This window comes from Pteropus vampyrus, unplaced genomic scaffold (genome assembly GCF_000151845.1).
Source record: "Pteropus vampyrus isolate Shadow unplaced genomic scaffold, Pvam_2.0 Scaffold44, whole genome shotgun sequence".
In the NCBI taxonomy this organism is placed as follows: Eukaryota; Metazoa; Chordata; class Mammalia; order Chiroptera; family Pteropodidae; genus Pteropus; species Pteropus vampyrus.
This window is the reverse complement of record NW_011888825.1, coordinates 2,884,956-2,892,947: the sequence shown is the minus strand read 5'-3', so window position 1 is coordinate 2,892,947 and position 7,992 is coordinate 2,884,956. Positions and strand designations below refer to the sequence as shown.

The following is a 7,992-nucleotide window of genomic DNA, read 5'->3' as shown; positions in this document are numbered from 1 at the left end:
TAAACCTGAACTCCTTAAGAAAATCCATTTATCCTTGATTTTTGCTATGCTAAAAACTGAAGCTATGGCATGACCTTTGGGGATATGACTATAGTCTGAGAAAGCTGATGTTTTTTGCCAACTTTGGTGATTTAGCAGTTTTTTTCTTTAAATGTTCATCATGTTTTATATTTGACAAGCCAGCTCTTCCGAAACCTTACTCCCTGACATTCTTTGAAGATAAACTTTTATTTCCTAAACACTACCATCTCTGAGTCTTTGATAGAAGATTACTCCAAAGGTTACTTTTTACTGTCCTGTTGGATATTAACCAGTTTTACATTGAATTTACAGTTTTATTTCAGTATATTTTCCCATTTACTGTATAAATCTCAGTTTCTCACATCTTTAGCGAACCAGCTACTTTTATTTCTGCTGATTCCTTCATGTATCAATTAGCTTCAGCTGTGTAACGAAACTCCAAATGAGTGGCTTAAAACAAGAATCATTTATTTAACTCACAATTCTGAGTTTTAGCTGGGAAGTGCTTCTGGTCTGGGATGGCATAAGTTATCTCTACTGGGCTTGCTTATGCATCTGTAGTTAGTTGGCAGAAAACTTGGTACCTAAATGATCTAAAGTGGCCCCATTTACATGTTTATTGATTGGCAACCAAAGCAAGAAGGATAACTGGACCATTTGCGTCTCATCATCCAGCAGGCTAGCCCGAGCTTTTTACACCATAGATACTGGATTCCAAGAGTAGCAAGTGACAACAAGCACCAATACTCAAGTGCTTTTGGATTCTCTGCTTTTATTCATTTGTTATCATCTCATTGGCCAAAGCATGTCATGGCCAAGCAGCGTGAAAAGGTGTAGATACATCAAGGTGTGGATAAATTGGGGACCTTTACTTACCACACCTCATTCATGAGCTGAATAAGTTTGGCACATGCTAACAAATAACTTTGTCTGAGAAATATACTTTTACAGGATGAAGAGATGTCCAAAGGAAACTCTGTAAAAAGATAAGGGTCACAGAAGGGAAGGCAAGTGTGCTCCAAGCAGAGGGAAGAGGATGTGCAAAGTCCTAAAAATGGGACAGAAAAGCCTGCTCCAAAAAGCTGCTCACTGTGGTTGAAATGAAAGTCAAAGCTAGTATATGTTGACTCGAAACTTCTGTTTTATTCAGATATGTTTTTATTTAAATATGAAGAGGTAGGCTATCAATGGTCAGACCATTGTAAGATGAAACCTCAACTGTTTTTGTTTTTGCTATGTATCTCTGCCTACTGAAAAGGTTGAGAGGTTAGGGCTTGCCTGTCATGGAAGAAGAGAGACCTGGTGTTTGATTGATTGAGGATCAGATCTGATGGGCCACCATGGTCTACAATGAAAGAACAAGAAGGAGAGAGAGGAAAGGACTTGCCTCTGGGGAAAGGAAGGATTTCTCAGAGATTTAAAAGGTAGTTTTAGGAAGAAGAGAAGAGAGGAAGGTGTTATAAGAGGGGATTGGCAGGAAGTTGGGTGGTGATCTGGGGAACCGAGGGTAGGAAGAACAGGACAAAAGACCCCAGTAAAGGACTTTGTTCTAGAGTCCAGAAACTGAATAGAGTCCCACCATAGAGAGATACAAATAGAGTCCCAGCCTCCACTCAAACCAAGCCCCTCTCTTGCCTACACCCAATCACCACTCAAGCTATTCATCTTATTGGGGCCAGTGAAGACTTCATGCAGACAGCACTCAGCAATTTTCCCTAGTGACCTCTTTACTTGGACCCTATCTGTGTACCTCTCTGGAAAAACCCACTTTCTATGACCTTGACCTCCCATAAGTCTAAGAAAGGGATCACTGGGGACCTGGACTGCTGGTGAGACAGCAAGGTGAAGGCTGTCCCTTTTCCTCTATATCTATTCTCTAGGGTCTGGTGGAGTGAAATAAGACTGCACTAAATCAGCTAGAAAATCCCCAAGCTTTCCCTGACATAGAAGATTTTTCATGAGAACATGTACCAGCTCAAACACCTAGTCCCCTTCCCAGAGGCAATCACTTTTGGTTCTTGTGTGTTGTTCCGAAAATTTTGTGTGTATTTACATAAACTGAGCCATAACATCCACAACCGTGTAGTTCAGATGAGTTCCCCAAAAGAGGAAGAGGTAAACAACAACAACAACAACAACAACAACAACAACAAAACTAAACAACCTAGGTTCTTACAGGAAAACCTAATAGAAATTGCTAGGTTGGTTCTGTGAAAGTACTGAGTTATTTTATGCAAAGTAACTTGTTCACAGGAGTAAGTTTCACAGATAGCAGGAATGAATGATTTAGCTTAGTTACCAAAGACACTCTTCCTTAATTGCAGAAAGAAAAAGTATCAGTTACCTTTTACAATAACCCACCATGACATCTCCATCTCACTCTCCAGATCACAGAGAGGAAAGAAAGCTGAAGTGACTTGCAAAGAATGGGCCCCTGGGAGCAGAAAATGAGATTCTCCCCCCTTAAATACGAAGCGGGGAGGAGGAGCAGAAAAGGCCAGATTGACGGAGGAGCAGCTCAAGAGCTAATTAAGTCTGCAGAGGAGCCAAGTTGGCCTCTCCCTGGTTCCCTGCCAGCAAGCAAAGCTTTTTGATGTTGCTCCGAAATCTGAGCCGGCAGAACCAACTTCAGGCTCCAGATTGAGGGGTTGTATTACAATAGCCAGAAGCCTCAGGAGAGGAAGAACCTAAGAAGGCGCCTCTGGGCAGAATGAAACCCACCACCTGATTGTGCAAAGACAATGTGAGAAGGACATTTAAACTCTTGTCTTGATATATAAATGATTAGGTCAGTAAATAATTTTATTTTAATCAGAAAGGGCAAAACATCTTCAAATCATACCTTAGCCGTCTGTGCCGTGGATCAGGCACCACCTAGTGTCAGCTCCTGGAATTACAAGTACAGGCATTACTGGATTTGGCAACTTTTGCAAAGCTAAACCATAGAGTAAGTAACATTGTGGACATCATAGGGTCGCCAGGAGTCAGACTCAATATACAACAGTACATGCTTTTCTTTCACTATGACCTTGCTGTAATTATACACCTGCCTCTGGCTTCATTTGTTTGATCTTTACAAAGGGCTAACATATAATGCTAATAATATTTCCTTGCATTTATGTAGCCTTTCAATTTCACATAAATGACAAAAAACCAGAGACAGGAAGTGGGCAGGAAGGAGTGATGATCCTCATCCTACCAAGAAAGAAAGTTGAGGACGAGAACCAGAAAGACAAAATAACCTGTTCAAGGTCAAAGGTGATGTAATGACAGAACAGTACCGAAACCTCTTGGGTCCAACCAAGTTCAGTGAGATTTCTTCTGGACCCAACTAAAGCCTCTCAATGCACACTTCACAGGATATTAAAGCAGTGAAGCAGAGGCCAGGCTGCATCTAGGGTCACTTGTGGAGCTTCAAAAACGTGCCAGTGCCTAAGTCCCATATCCAGAAACTGATTTAATCAGTGGCAGTAATCCCTGGGCATTGGCATTTGATAAAGCTCTCCAGATGAGGCTAATGTGAAGACAGGCTTGAAAACCACTGTGTTGGAGAAATAAAACAGAAGGAGATAAAGTTATTATGCTTAAGTCTCAGAAAGCTATATTGCCACTGAAACACTATACACACCAGAGACTGTCTTGACTGTCACAGAGGCAGAATCCAGAGCTGCCCTTCTGATGTGTATCTCGTCAATACACACAGGCACATCCAGACACACTCACAAAGACACACAGACACATCCAGACATACATACAAATATACACAGAGACACACATGGACACATGCACACAGAGAGACACACAGACACACACATACAATATATAAGGGACATATGCTTTTCTGGATTAAAACTCAACCTCTTTTCTAAGTAATTAAGGGATTATTAATATTAAAGGGGATTCCAAGGGTCCTAAATTTCCCTCCAAGGTTACAAGGCCCCCTTTACATTCATCCAATGCTATTCATCACTTGTGTCAGATATATAAAGTCAGGAAAATCTCCCAACCCCCAGCCATTCCCTGCTATTTCTGCTCAGAGCATCCAGAAAGAGCTCAAGTCAACCAGTTCACACTGCCCAGAGCTATGCACACAGAAAACTGGAGCAACTGGATTTCCTGAACTTTAAGTTCTATTTGGGCAAGTCACAGTATGTTTTCTGTACTTGGTAAAGACTAGGTTAAAGTCAAGTCTACAGTCATACACCTGCCACCCCTCAGACCTGTCTGGCCAAACTGGAGCAGGCTATTGCCAACCCTTCGTAGAAGCCAGTGATGCTGGAGTTAACAGGGGTAGCTGTGTATTCAAGTCCATTCTCAATTTCATGCCCAGGGCTAGGAAACAGCACTCTCATCAAGACTTCAGGTTCCCTGGGCATGAGTGCATAGCATTCATTCATTCATTCATTCAACAAATATTTATCCAGGACTTGCTATAGAGTGGTGAACCAAGCAGAGAAAAACCCTGCCCTAATACAAGTTTCAGACTAGTCAGATGGACATACAAAAATATATATATATGAAAAACTGATACATATACACATTAGCTAGCAATTAATATTAAGAGAAAATATGGTAAGAAATGGATAGGATGCTGTATTGGAATTTAAGACAGGATGGGAGAGGAGGCGACATCTGAGTAAAGGCGTGAAGGCCGTGAGTGGCAGCATGCAGATATCTGGGAGAAGATGAGAACAATAGATGCAAAGGCCCTGAAGTGGCAGTGAACCCAGGGAATTCAAGGAACAGTAAAGAGATGAGTTCAGAAGGAAGGGAAAGCAGATCATTAGGGACTTGTCTGCCTTTGGCTTTTACTCTGAGATAGGAGAGCTGCAGAAGAAAAGGGGGAAATGAAAAGGAGAGAAAAATAAAGAGAAGAAGAAAAATATAAAGAAGCCTATCTCTGAGAAGACAGCAAAGGAGAGAGAGCATTAAACCCCCTAGTGGGTGTTTGGTCTTCTCTCCAAGGCCTCCCCATCTCCTTCTCTCTGCCTCTTTTTTTGGTCCACCAGATACGTCAGGACGTCTGTGCAAGCTTTGCCCATCTTATTGTCACAAAATGCTCATCGCTGCCCAGGAGACACCTGGGTTCATCCCGAACTGGACTGGACGTGTCCCACAGGCTCTGACCTTTCTTCTGATGGGCCATTTCCTGTTGGATGTTGGAAGGCAAAGATTCCAGGAAGTAAAGGGGCTACAGGGTCTTTTCTGATCTAGCTGGGACTCTAAAGTTTGGTTTCACCTTACCTGGAAGGCTGGATGGGAAAGCCAGGGAGGGTTTCACCTACACTAGCCTCTTATCGAGGCCTCACTCAAGCCCTAACTCTCAGTGACTAAGTCACCCATCAGACCTTCTAATGACCAAGAGAGACTCTGACATCAGAAACGTCGCTCCTCGTTTATCTTCCTCACCCAGAACAGAAGAATAAATCTGGCCTTCTTGACAGTATCCCAGATTTGCTGACCCAAACATCGAGACCTAAACAGTTCTAAGGTTACCCAGAGCAGAAGGTAGACAAGCAGGAACAGTGGACCAGGGCCAGCATTTCTGACTGGACCAGGGAAAGAAATAGATGCTACAAAATGGATGAACCTCGAAACATTTATGTTAAGTGAAAGAAGCCAGACACACACAAAAAAAATCACAATTTTATCATTGTATATGTATGAAATATTCAGAATAGGCAAATCCATAGAGACAGAAAGCAGATCAGTGTGTTAGAGGCTGAAGGAATGGAGAAAAACTGCTAATGGGTACAGGGTTTCCTTTTGGGGTAATGAAAATATTTTGAAACTAGATAGAGCTAGTGGCTGCAGAGCTGTGGCAAAGCTGATTGCAGAGTTTGACGTCATAGGCAAATTCGGGCCTGGCCTCCTGGTCACAGAGAGTGAGTCTGTGTCCTTGGGGCAGCAAAGAGTCCCCGCCCACAGGCCTAGAGCAAGTGGTCAACACCTGATTAAACTGACCTTTCAAGCAAACTGGGAAAACAACATAACAGAGTCTTTTGAATGCTCATTTCAGATGCTGGCCAGATCCAATCTAAGGAGATATACCCGATTTAGATGTAAGCAGACTTTGCCAGAGATACTGAAGAAGGAAGGTAACCAGAATGGCGAAGAATCTAAGATTCCTTCCTTCCAAGAGGAAAGGCCAAAAGAACTGAGAGCTTTAGCCAGATAGGCAGAAGGGAGGCCATTGGGAGATGACTTTGACAATCCAAACACCAGAAGGAAACTAGGTTAATTCCACATGGACCCAAGCAATAGAATTAGGACAAATGAATGGAAATTTAGAAGTGGAGGTTTCATTCAAAATGAAGAAAAAATGTTCTAGGAATTTAAGATCTGGAAGCAGGGAGGCAGCTTGCCTATAGAGTGCTTTTGTAGGGAAAAGGAAAAGTTGACCACTCACAAAAAGACACTCTGCACCAGAGCTAAGGGCCGGTTTGGTGAGCTGAGTCCAGGCCTGCCCAGGCCACAACATGCATGACCTCAGTGGGCAGCCCTGTGTATGATTATGATGGGCTGTCCTGGGATGCAGTGAGTTCAGGAAGTTCCAGTTTGCTGCATAACAAACCATTCCAAAACTTAGTGTTAAAACCATAATATCATTTATTTTGTTCACAGATCCGAAAATTTGGCAGGGCTCAGCTGAGATAGCTTGTCCCTGTTCTACTCTGCATCAGTTGGGACATCTTAGGCAGAGGGATGGCATCACCTGACAGTTATGTTGACTGAAGCCAAAGCAGGAGCCATCTATCAGAACACATCCAGGTAGCTTTTTGTGGCCTGGGCTTCCTCACTGCATGGCAGCCGTGCTGAGAGGTGTCTTCTATCCTATGCAGAGAAGGGTTTCAAATCTCTAACAATCCCCTGACACACAATACAGATTCTAATCCAGAAGAATGGACACTTTGCAGGAACATATTATAGATATACCCAGATACCTCTGAAAGTATAGGTTTTGGAGTTAGGCCATTTAAGATTAGATCCAGTTCTGCTGCAATGTGTCTTTGAGAAAGCTACCTGACTACTCTGAGCCTCAGTTTCCCTGGGTCGTAAAACGTGGAAGGTACAGAACTGTAGTGAAGATTAAATAATATGTTCTGGTGACACAATGCCTAGCTTCAGAGCCCTGATGTGGCCAAGCCCAGTATGATGCTGAGAATAGTGCTGGCTGCGGGACCCCCATATAGAGGGAGGCTGGGGCTACCTGGGCACACAGATGTCTCACAACCCACTTTAGATCCAGCCATGAGAACTTCTGCCCCACCCCTGCCATGGGTGGGCCACCCCTGCGTCATGTCCACGGCACAGTTCACCCAGATGCAGCATCCCTGGACGAAGAGCCCTCTGTTCCCGAAAGTCACCCTTGCCAGCAGTCCTGTAGCTGAACTAAGGAGAGCAAAGGATTCTAACAGGATTAGGTTAATGAGGTCGTGGCTGGGTGGCCTGCCTGTTTCTTAGATGGTTGCATTTTCCAGCTGGTGATTAAGAGGAAGGCCCTGCAGGATCCAGGCTCATTACCATGTAATTGAATCTCCTCCCAGATGCCAGCTGAGGCATGGAGAGGTTAAGTGCATTTCCCAAGATCATGAAGCCAGTCAGGCCGCCATCAGGGCTCCTCGGGGACAGTTCCGGGATGCTGGGAAGTGTTAGGCCTTCTGGGGATGGCACTAGAGCAGAGAGCTCTTTCTGTCAACTGGTGGGCCCCAGCAGCTGCTTTAAGCAATAACTACAGTTGAAACGCCATACCCCTCTCCTCAGCAAGCATCCAGTGCTGCCTTGGGGCTCAAGCTGAAAGCACCTGGGCTTGGTGCCCTTGCTGTGAGGAGTTACAGGAAGAACCTTGGAGGTGGAGGTGGCCAGACCAGGGTCTTTCAGCTGAGCTGCTTGGGGTACTGGGGCTGAGGGATCTTGGGGAGGCAGCATGAGTAAGTGGTTAAACGTAGGACTCTAAAACCCAATCTACCA

General features: G+C 44.0%; 1 long non-coding RNA gene across 1 annotated transcript in view; it reads right to left on the bottom strand.

Moving 5' to 3' along the window:
• LOC111738835 overlaps positions 1–2,908 on the bottom strand; it is a 24,491-nt gene extending 21,583 nt beyond the window's left edge. Inside the window, exon 1 of the long non-coding RNA XR_002779984.1 lies at positions 2,864–2,908. This is a non-coding gene — a long non-coding RNA (uncharacterized LOC111738835). The remainder of the gene's footprint in view (positions 1–2,863) is intronic.
• Positions 2,909–7,992: the final 5,084 nt, after the last annotated feature.